This window comes from Salvia splendens, unplaced genomic scaffold, assembly GCF_004379255.2.
Source record: "Salvia splendens isolate huo1 unplaced genomic scaffold, SspV2 ctg979, whole genome shotgun sequence".
In the NCBI taxonomy this organism is placed as follows: Eukaryota; Viridiplantae; Streptophyta; class Magnoliopsida; order Lamiales; family Lamiaceae; genus Salvia; species Salvia splendens.
This window is the reverse complement of record NW_024599670.1, coordinates 22,227-33,013: the sequence shown is the minus strand read 5'-3', so window position 1 is coordinate 33,013 and position 10,787 is coordinate 22,227.

Genomic DNA, 10,787 nt, shown 5'->3' with positions numbered 1-10,787 from the left:
CATGCCCTACATTTTTTTCGATTATTGTCCCCATTTAAATAGTAGTACAAAATTTTGGAAAGTTGGAGGTATTTATTACCTGTGGTAAGGTGCAGGCATCTGGCAAACGGAACTCGTTCATAACCCAATCAGTCTTTCTCCCACGCGGCGCCCTCCCCTCGTAGAAAACAAGTGTTTTCTTCACTCCCGACACCTTCCTCGGATCGCACGAGCTCAGGATTTTCTATCAGAGCCGGTCGCCTTCCAGAATCCGTTTTCTGTGGTCCGGTTAGCCTCCGCCGCTTCCGTGCTTCCTCTCTCGAGGCACCAAAAGTACCATTCTCTCTCTCCATTGATTCTTGCCAGACCTGTTTTCATTAATGGATAATTAATTTATGCTCTCACATTTATACTTTCAGTTTTTATAACTATACTACCACATATCAGAATTTTGACTATATATCTTTCGTTATTTATTTACCTGGCAATTCTCTAGGATGATGCTTGTAGATGTTGAGAAAGCCGATGACGTCTCCGTGGAGTTTGTTGCCGGAGAGCATTCGCCGGAGGTAGAAGTTGAGAAGCTCCTCCTCGGTGGGTGGAAGCGGAACCCGGGGAGTTCGACTTCGTGAGAAGACAGGATTGTGGTGACGGTGATTCGTCCATGGATTAGGATTAATTTAATGATGAAGGCAGCTCGGATTATAGTGTGTTTTCTTGATGCTGTAATAACTAACTTCAGACACAATATGTTGGTGTGAGTGCGTGGAAACATGGTACATTTGGGGATTATATTTATAGACACTGGTTGTGACCATGATGGTGCTGTGCTGTCTAAAAGTATGTTTGTGTGTGTGTGAGAGAGAGAGAGAGAGAGATAGTGGGGTATTGTTTGAGAAGAAGGGCAATCTATTCGAGAAAGAATTGCTACCTTGACTTCTACCACGCGGTTTTTTGGTGTACTAATTGTTGAAACCTTCTTCCTTTCACTTTCTCATCTCGGTCCATATAACAGTATTCCCTAGGTCCCGCCTTAAATGAGGCGCTCCTTTTGGCACGAGATTTTAGGAAGTACTCCCTCTGCCCCATTAAATATACAATATTTAAAAATCGGCACAAGATTTTATACAGTGTTGTTTTGTGAGTTAATAAAGAGAGAGTAAGTAAGAGAGATGAAAAAGTAGAGATAAAATTATTTTAATTTTAAAAAACGTTTCATTTTTTAATGAGACAATCTAAATTGGAAAACGTTTCATTTTTAATGAGACAAAGAGAATATTATTTAGTACTACTAGTTAAAGTAAAAGTAGCAGAAAAAAATAAAACATGAGAAAAAAAGTAAGAGAGAAAATAAAGTATGATAGATAAAAATAAAGTGTTGGTTTTACCAAAAAAAATGCATCACTGAGGTTGGAATGATCCAAAAATGAATTTGAATCACTTGAGGTGAGACGGACTGTAGTAATTTTTATGTCGAAGGCTATTCCTGATACCATAAATAAATTTTAGAGGGCTAGATACGATCTTATTCATTGAACTGTACTTCTGTTCACACTCGACAACACATTTGGCTTGAGAATAGGGGCTTGCTTTGACACCCCTTTTAAACTTTACAGGGATTATGTACACTCTTATTCATCTTGAAATATATGTTCAGATTATACATAGTCTGGATCTTGAAATATACTTTATATGTAAATGATAGATCAGTTAAGCGAGTAAGACAGTTCCTCTTTCGATCAAAACATTAAGGCTTTGGGTAGCTATAAATCAGGTTCAATCTAATCAAAATTCTTGAGTAATGGACACAAAAAGCATTAAGGCTTGAGTACCTATCATACATCAGGTATAGTCTAAATCAAAATTCTTGAGTAATGGAAAATCTTACATGAAGTTTCCTTGAGTGATTTGTTTATTCCAACTAATGGGACTTTTTGAATTGGTCATCGTAGGAAATCCCCACTATATAGTGGACTCTAAATTACTTTTCACACTAAAGACTTCTCAAATGACAAATCACTATCATCTACTATAATCAATCTATGAAAGTATAAATTGGAAACATATTTTAGAGAGAGAGAGAGAGAACTGACCAATTGATGAAATTTGCACTCAGTAAAACGCGTAGCTATCATAATAGTATAAGGAATTGATGAAAATCACATATTCTTTTAAGTTGTCACATCGATTGACTTGGAAATTTAAGTCTTCCCTCAAAGGTGGGCCGACTCATTACTAGCTTTGATGATTTATTGTCGCAGCTATAAGTCTATCAAAAATGTCATGGCCGTGCTCTTGATTTGCATAATTTCTTTGAAGAAGACTTCAACGATGCCATTTGGGGATTTTTTTTTCAAATGTATGTTGTGAAATTACAATTTCATAGTACTTGCTAAAAGGAAGAAAAAAACTTTTTTCTTTTCTCATTTGTTCACTTCAGACTTCAAAGCATTTCATAATTAAATTTTGTTCAACATGAACTAAAACTACGAATTTTGTAACTTTATGATTGAAACTCCACATACGGCGCCAGTTGTTATGATTAAAACTCCACAGACACAACAAGGAATCGATGAACTAAAACACTCCAAGGATTTACGTGGTTCGATCGAAATGATCTACGTCCACGGACAACGAAATGGAACTTTATTCACTTCACTCTCAAGATTACAAACTCTCAATCTAACTACAATCTCTCAATGAATCAATGAGCAAAACCGCAAGAAGCTATTGAATCTCTATAACAAGAACGAGAGAAAATGATTGAGCTAATTGCTTGTGTGTGTGTGCATCGACTGCCTTATATGTGAATGGCTACAACAGAAACCGAGGGAGGTTGGATCCTCTTGTAACAAACTCATGCTGTTACTCTCGATCCTCACTTCAAACGGCTACTTCCGAGCTGACGTGGATAACCGATTTCCAACGGCTATAACCACCTTTTGAGTTGAGCTTCACTTCGCATGAAATCGCAACTCCACCTCTTCTCTTATTCTCTTATCCCATCACATTCACACACTACAAATCTCCACCTTGAATGTGAAGTATAGAAACACTTTGCTGTCATCCTTTCCTTACATTCATTTCTCAACCATATTCACCAACTCCCGACAATACTTGAACTTGGCAGTTGGTAATGGTTTCGTGAGCATGTCGGCTGGGTTGTGGTCTGTGCTAATCTTCGCCACTCTAACCTCTCCCTTGTCAACTTCGTCTCTGACAAAATGCATACGCACATCTATGTACTTGCTCCTTTCATGGAACACTTGATGCTTTGCAAGGCACAAAGCACCACTGCTGTCACAGTTGATCTCTACCACCTTCTGCTTCACACCGAAATCCTCAAGGATCCCCTTTAGCCATTTAGACTCCTTAACTGCTTCAGTGAGTGATATATATTCGGCCTCTGTGGTGGAGAGGGCCACAACTGACTGCAAACTAGATTTCCAAGAGATGGCTGAACCAAATAGAGTGAAGATATAACCGGATTGTGACTTCCTATTATCCAGATTAGCAGCATAATCTGAGTCACAAAATCCCACCAAGGGCTCAGATCCCATATCATCCACTCCTCCATACACAATGCCAATGTCCTGAGACTGTCTTGCATATCTCATCAGCCATTTCACAGCCTGCCAGTGGCTTCTACCCGGATTGCTCATGTACCTGCTGACTACACTCATTGCTTGAGCTATGTCTGGCCTAGTACACACCATAGTGTACATGAGGCTGCCCACAATGTTTGAGTATGGGATCATGTCCATTTGCTTCTTCTCTTGATCATCCTTTGGTGCTTGGTTACCAGAGAGTTTGAACTGCTGGCTCAGAGGAGTTGAGACACCTTTTGAGTCATACATCTGATACTTCTTCAACATCCTTCCAAGATAATCACCTTGCATGAGCCACAACCTTTTAGACTTTCTATCTCTGACAATATCAATGCCAAGTATTCTTTTAGCTCAACCTAAATCCTTCATCTCAAACACAGAGCTAAGTTGCCTCTTTATGCAGTCTACTTCCTTGATATCAGGGCTAGCTATGAGCATATCATCGACATACAACAACAACCATGCCACAACAATCTGTTTCTTGAATCTGATGTACACACATCCATCAAACTTGGACTTTACAAATCCCAGCTTGTGCATCTCTTCATCAAATTTGAGATACCACTGTCGGCTTGATTGCTTCAGACCATATAGACTTCTCTTGAGGAGACACACCTTATCTTCATCACCCGGAGCTATGAAACCCTCTGGTTGAAGCATGTAAATCTTCTCCTCAAGCCCTCCATGTAAGAAAGCTGTTTTTACATCCATTTGGGTGTAATTCCCCAGTCGAATTGTGCTGTGAGAGCCATCAAAATTCTGATAGAAGCATGCTTTACCACCGGAGAGAAAACTTCATTGAAGTCTATGCCTTCCTTTTGTGAGTACCCTTTAGCTACGAGCCTTGCTTTGTATCTAAGCTTCTCAGTTCCCGTAACCTCCACCTTCCTCTTAAAAATCCATTTGCATCCAATGGGCTTTTGCAGATCAGATCTCTTGACCAGGATCCATGTTCCATTCTTCAACAAGGATTTTATCTCATCAATCATGGCCTTCTTCCATGCTTCTTTCTCCTTGCTTTTGATGGCTTCTGCATAGGTCAGTGGCTCTGAATACTCTATCTCCTCAGCAATACACAAAGCATAGAATATCATATCAGCTTGGCTGTATCTTGTAGGTAGCTTCTGTACTCTTCTCGGCCTATCTCTTGCAAGCAAATAATTATCAAGATTCTGAGCTTGAGGAGCTGGCTCTTCATTATTTTCTGGAATAGCTTCGTCTGGAATAGGGCACTCATTAGCTACTGGAGCTGGGCCTTCCTATTCTTCTTCTGACTGATCATTACCATTTCCATGCATTCTGCCTAGCTCCACCTCAGTTGAATTACCACCATGATCAGAGGTGCTTGCTGCAGGTTGCTTGATCTCAGAGAATGGCATCTTGCATTCATCAAACTTGACATCTCTGCTTATCACCAATTTGTGATTCCCGGGCTCAATGGACCATAGCCTATAGCCCTTCACACTAGGCTGATATCCCAACATAATGCACCTCAAGGCCCTAGCTTCAAGCTTGCTTTGTTTTATGTGCGCATATGCAGCACAACCAAAACTCCTAAGCTGGCAGTAGCTGCTATCTCTGCCATACCATCTGTAATCCGGGGTATCAAAATTAATAGCTGAGCTGGGGCATTTGTTGATCAAGACTGCTGCTGTTGTTACTGCCTCTCCCCAGAATTTTTTAGGAACACCCGAGCCAAGTATCATACACCTAACTCTCTCCAACAATGTTCTATTCATCCTCTCAGCAGTACCATTTTGTTGAGGATTGTTAGGCACTGTTCTGTGCCTTCTAATGCCCTTTTGAGCACAATAACTCTGAAACTCATTGGAAAGAAACTCTAATCCATTATCAGTTCTCAAGCACTTGAGAAATCTTCCCTTTTCTAACTCCACTTCAGTGCACCAAACTTTGAATTTTAGAAGAGCCTGAGATTTTTCCTTCAAGATGTATATCCAAACTCTTCTTGAATAATCATCTATAATGGACATAAAATACCTTCCCCCTCCCTCAGAAGCAGTAGGTGAAGGCCCCCACAAATCTGAATGTGCATAATCAAGTGGAGAGGAAGAAGTATGAATACCTTTCTGATATGGGAGCTTCTTGCTCTTTCCTAATGCACAATCTTCACAGCTTGTCAGATTTTGTTGAGTTCCAGAATTTAGCAATCCCCTTTTAATGAGTTCTTTGAGGCCCCTTTCTGAGACATGCCCGAGCCTCCTATGCCATAAGTCCAAGTCACAGCTAGTAGTAGCATTTACATGTGGACTGACTTCAGTTTCACCAAGCAGATAATAGAGGGTGTTGATTCTTGTTGCCTTCAACAATTCCTTGCCTCCTTTGGACACTATCATTTGCCCACCTTTTGACATGAACACACACCCCTTTGCTTCAAGAACACCAAGGGAGACCAGATTTCTTTTGACCTCAGGTATGTACCTTACTTGAGTGAGAATCAGAGAGGAGCCATCTTCATTTCTGATCTTGATGTCTCCTATTCCCTTTACCTGACAGATCTGGTTGTTTCCTAGTAGAACGTTGCCATCACTCTTGGTTAGATTCAAGAACCACGACTTGTGAGGACTCATATGAAAACTGCATCCCGAGTCCATTATCCAAGAGTTGCCTATGTCTAGCTCAACCACATTCATTATCTGAGGCATCTCCAGATCTTCTGCTATATCAGCCTCATTAGCACCATTCTGCTCCTCAGCAACTTTCTTCTTCCATGAGTAACAGTTTTTCTTTAAGTGCCCCGGCTTTTTGCAGTAGAAACATTCCCTAGTTTCCCTTTTCTGAGGATCTTTGTCCCTTTGATTCTTGGCCTTTGCATTCTTGCTTTTCTGCATTGGTTTCTTGCCTTTGAACCTGACATTCAAGGCTTCTCCAGATTGATCAGTGGTAGATTTGTTGGTGGATTTCTGCAATTGCTTGGCTCTCAAAACCGATTGTACTTCATCAAGAGTAATGGTTTTCTCTCGGCCATATAACATCGCATCCTTCAAATGATCAAAAGACTTTGGCAAAGCATTGAGAAGGAGAATAGCTTTATCCTCATCAACTAAACTTACATCGATGTTTTCGAGGTCATCAATGGCTTTGTTGAATTCCTCTAGCTGCTCCTCCACGCCCCTTTCTTCAAGAAATCGATAGGAGTATAGCTTCTGCTTCATGAACAGCCTGTTTGCCAGAGATTTCGTCATGTACAAGTTCTCCAATTTAGACCACACATCAGCGGCAGTCTTTTCTTTGGCCACCTCGCGTAATACCTTATCTCCCAAACAGAGAATGATTGCGCTATGCGCGCGATCAAGCATCTCCTGCCTTTTGATCGCAGCTTTCGGATCCTCCTCCACCACTACATCATCTTCCGCGATAGGCTTCAGCGCCTCCGCCAAACCCTGCTGCACAAGGACCGCCTTCATCTTGATGCGCCATAACCCGAAGTCGTTGCGCCCGGTGAATTTCTCAGTTTCCAATTTCGTCGTCGCCATCGCTCCTCTTCCCACAGACGGCGCCAGTTGTTATGATTGAAACTCCACAGACACAACAAGGAATCGATGAACTAAAACACTCCAAGGATTTACGTGGTTCGATCGAAATGATCTACGTCCACGGACAACGAAATGGAACTTTATTCACTTCACTCTCAAGATTACAAACTCTCAATCTAACTACAATCTCTCAATGAATCAATGAGCAAAACCGCAAGAAGCTATTGAATCTCTATAACAAGAACGAGAGAAAATGATTGAGCTAATTGCTTGTGTGTGTGTGCATCGACTGCCTTATATGTGAATGGCTACAACAGAAACCGAGGGAGGTTGGATCCTCTTGTAACAAACTCATGCTGTTACTCTCGATCCTCACTTCAAACGGCTACTTCCGAGCTGACGTGGATAACCGATTTCCAACGGCTATAACCACCTTTTGAGTTGAGCTTCACTTCGCATGAAATCGCAACTCCACCTCTTCTCTTATTCTCTTATCCCATCACATTCACACACTACAACCACAATAAATATTACAAATGACAAATAAAATTAAACATTACATAATTAAAATCCTAAAATGAAAATTTACATAATTAAAATCCTAAAATTAAAAATTACATAATTAAAATCCTAAAAATTAAAAAAACCACTACTCGTTGCCGAATTTCGCCCACATGTGGTTGATTAGGTCTTCTTGTAGTTGATTGTGGATTCGAGTATCGCGCATTGTGTGTCTTGTCTCGATCCTCTGGCCAACCGTCGTATGCTCGCCTCGGCGTGGGGGAGACCTCGCTGTTGAGCTTCCGGCTTCGTCCTCGTCGTAGAAGCTAGCCGCCCTCGGCCCTTCGTCGGCTATAATCATGTTGTGTAATATAATACACGTGAACATGATGTCGGCGATATTATTCACGTACCACAGCCGAGCCGGGGCCTTCACAATGTTGAATCGAGTCGGGGCCTTCACAATGTTGAATCGAGCTTGAAGCAACCGTTGGCAATCATCGGTGGTGGGTGCCCGAAGGAATTCATCCCCAAAAGCAGAACGAACGCCCTCGCAAAAATTCTTTAAACAAAGGATTCCAGTGGACTCACCGATAGGCAAATACTCGTCGAAGATGTCGGCCGTTTGCCCAGTAGCGAGTTGTCGGATGGCACACGTACACTTCTGCAATGCCGTGATACTTTGTCGGCCGGCTGCATCTACACCTGTTTTAAAGTATTCAACACGTGCGGACAATGTGTTGACAATTCGCACGAACAAGCGCTTTGACATGCGAAAATGGCGCCTGAAGTAATCTGCCGAAAACCGCGGATGGTCGGCAAAGTAGTCGGCAACGAGCCTTTCGTGGGCTCCCTCCCGGTCACGATGGATGTAGCGGCGATTTGATCTAGTGCGTTGAGGAGGATGAGCGGGGGTATTCGCCGCGACATATGCTTCGTAAGCGGCACGATGTTGTTCGTAGTATTCTTGTTCTTCGCGCTCCGCTTCCGCCATGAGATGAGTGAAATCCATTTGATGTTTTGAGTGAAGGTTGAATATGTTGATAGTTTGTATAAGAATTATGAATGAGAGATGAATGAGAGATGAATTGATGTGATAAATGAGTGATGAATGTGTGTATTTATAGATGATTTTGGAAAAAAAAATCAAAAAAAATCAAAAAAATTCAGAAAAAAGGGGGAAAAATGGCCATATTTTTGGGATTTGGAAAATATATTTTTTAGCATTATTTATAATTAAATACCGATTTAAAAAAAAGTTTGAATGCAACGGCTACGCCGTTGCCCAATCCCGTGCCGCCACGTGTGCGTCCGCTGGCACGGACGTGCTCGATACATCGAGCAGCGGCGCGGACGGCGGTGGCGACGGACGCCACCGTTGCGCATGCTCTTATGATGCCAACAAAAAATCTTTTGTTTGTGCAAAGAAAATAAAAGGAAAATGTTATTGGAGACAGAATAAGGAAATGTAGACATAGTCACTAGTGTAATTTCTAGGAGTCTGCATTGATATTCCTTTGATTAATAGTTATATTATCATAGTACTATTTAGTATATCTCTAGCTAGCAGATTTCTTATGAAGTTCGTCGAACATCCCATGTTGTCAGTGACATATCACCTGCCACACTTTATTCAAACAATATTTACTATTTTAATTAATTCTGAAAGCTCGGTTTGTCCAAAAATGACTTTGGATCGAAAGGTCGAGCATAATTCAATTAATCCACTAGGGCTTAACTGCATAATGATAACAAAAATTGATGATTCGAGTGACAAAAAGAAATGTACATCAAATAGTGATATTCTATGCACTTTCAAATGCAATACTTATTAGCAATAGCCAGAATTTTGACGTTGGCCTTGAGTATTTAGCAGCGGCATCTCTCTCAGCAACGACATTGGTGGTTGTCGGCCGGCTGCGAGAGAGATGGCTAATGACTAATAAGAGAGAAAGAACTAAAGGATGGGTGAGAGAAGCTAGAGACGCGGAAGTAGCATCGTCGACGAGGCGGTAGTGGCAGTGTTGGCAATAAGCTGCAAGAGAGATAGAGATGCGTGGAGAAATAGAGTAAGACGCAAGAGCCAACTGTGAATGCAGCAGAATATTGTTGGACAAATAGTGGAAGTAGGAAGGGATTCGAACAAGTTATAATTCGCAAGAAAGAAAAAGATGATTCAGAAGAGGAAAATCAACAACGGATACAAATAACTTAAAAAATTTATTAATAAATATTAAAATTAGCAAATACTCTAGATATTATCCGAAATTGCTTGGAGGACCATGCCCCCAAGCTCAACAACCCCGTGTTCACACAGCTGCCCGAGATGTCTGAAGTGGAGTACGGCCTGCCTTTTAAAGGCCCGAGATATCTTCATGGACTACGCCATCAGCCTCATCCGGGAAGGCCGGGCTGGAGATTTACATTGAGCTCTGCTTGAGTTGCTTGCCAGAAGCTGCTGCTCGTCTCACAAGTACGCGAGAAAAACACCAGTGTGGCCGCCTCATGATCACGAAAAGCTTGCAGTATATGATCATGTATTCATATAAAGGAGATCAACTAGCACAAGGTATCGAACACCTAAACACCAATCAACAATTGGTCATCACCAGATAAAGGCGATATGGATTGTTAAATGCAGACAACAGAGACCCTTTTCAAAATCCTTAGCAACAACACATTTCAGACCCCTCGTCTCTAACATTAACCCATTCTCACAAGCACACGAGTAAAATAACCACCTCATGATCACAAAAATCTTGCAGTATATGATCATGTATTGATAAATATCTTCTCTATCCTAAAGCATAATAGTGAACTTCCAGACAGAGTGTGGCCACATGTTGGTGTTTCGAGCATACAAACAAGAGTGTACCATTTCAACTTTGGCGGTTTGAGCCACAAAATCCTTTGTAACAACGAATTTTTAAGGTCCTCGTCTCTAACATCAACCCAGTCTCACTAGCACGCGAATAATATAAGCAAAACACCACGAAAAGCTTGCAGTATATGATCATGTATTGATATAAAGTGAACTTGAAGACAGGGTGTGGCCACATGTTGGTGTTTCAAGTATACAAAAACGAGTGTACCATTTCAACTTAGGCGATTCGAGCCACGTTTACCAGCCTGTTCGGAAGCCTCCCTCGACCAGCATTGCCTTGTCTTTGACCTGCCAAACTTCCCCACTCATTTAAGGATCTTG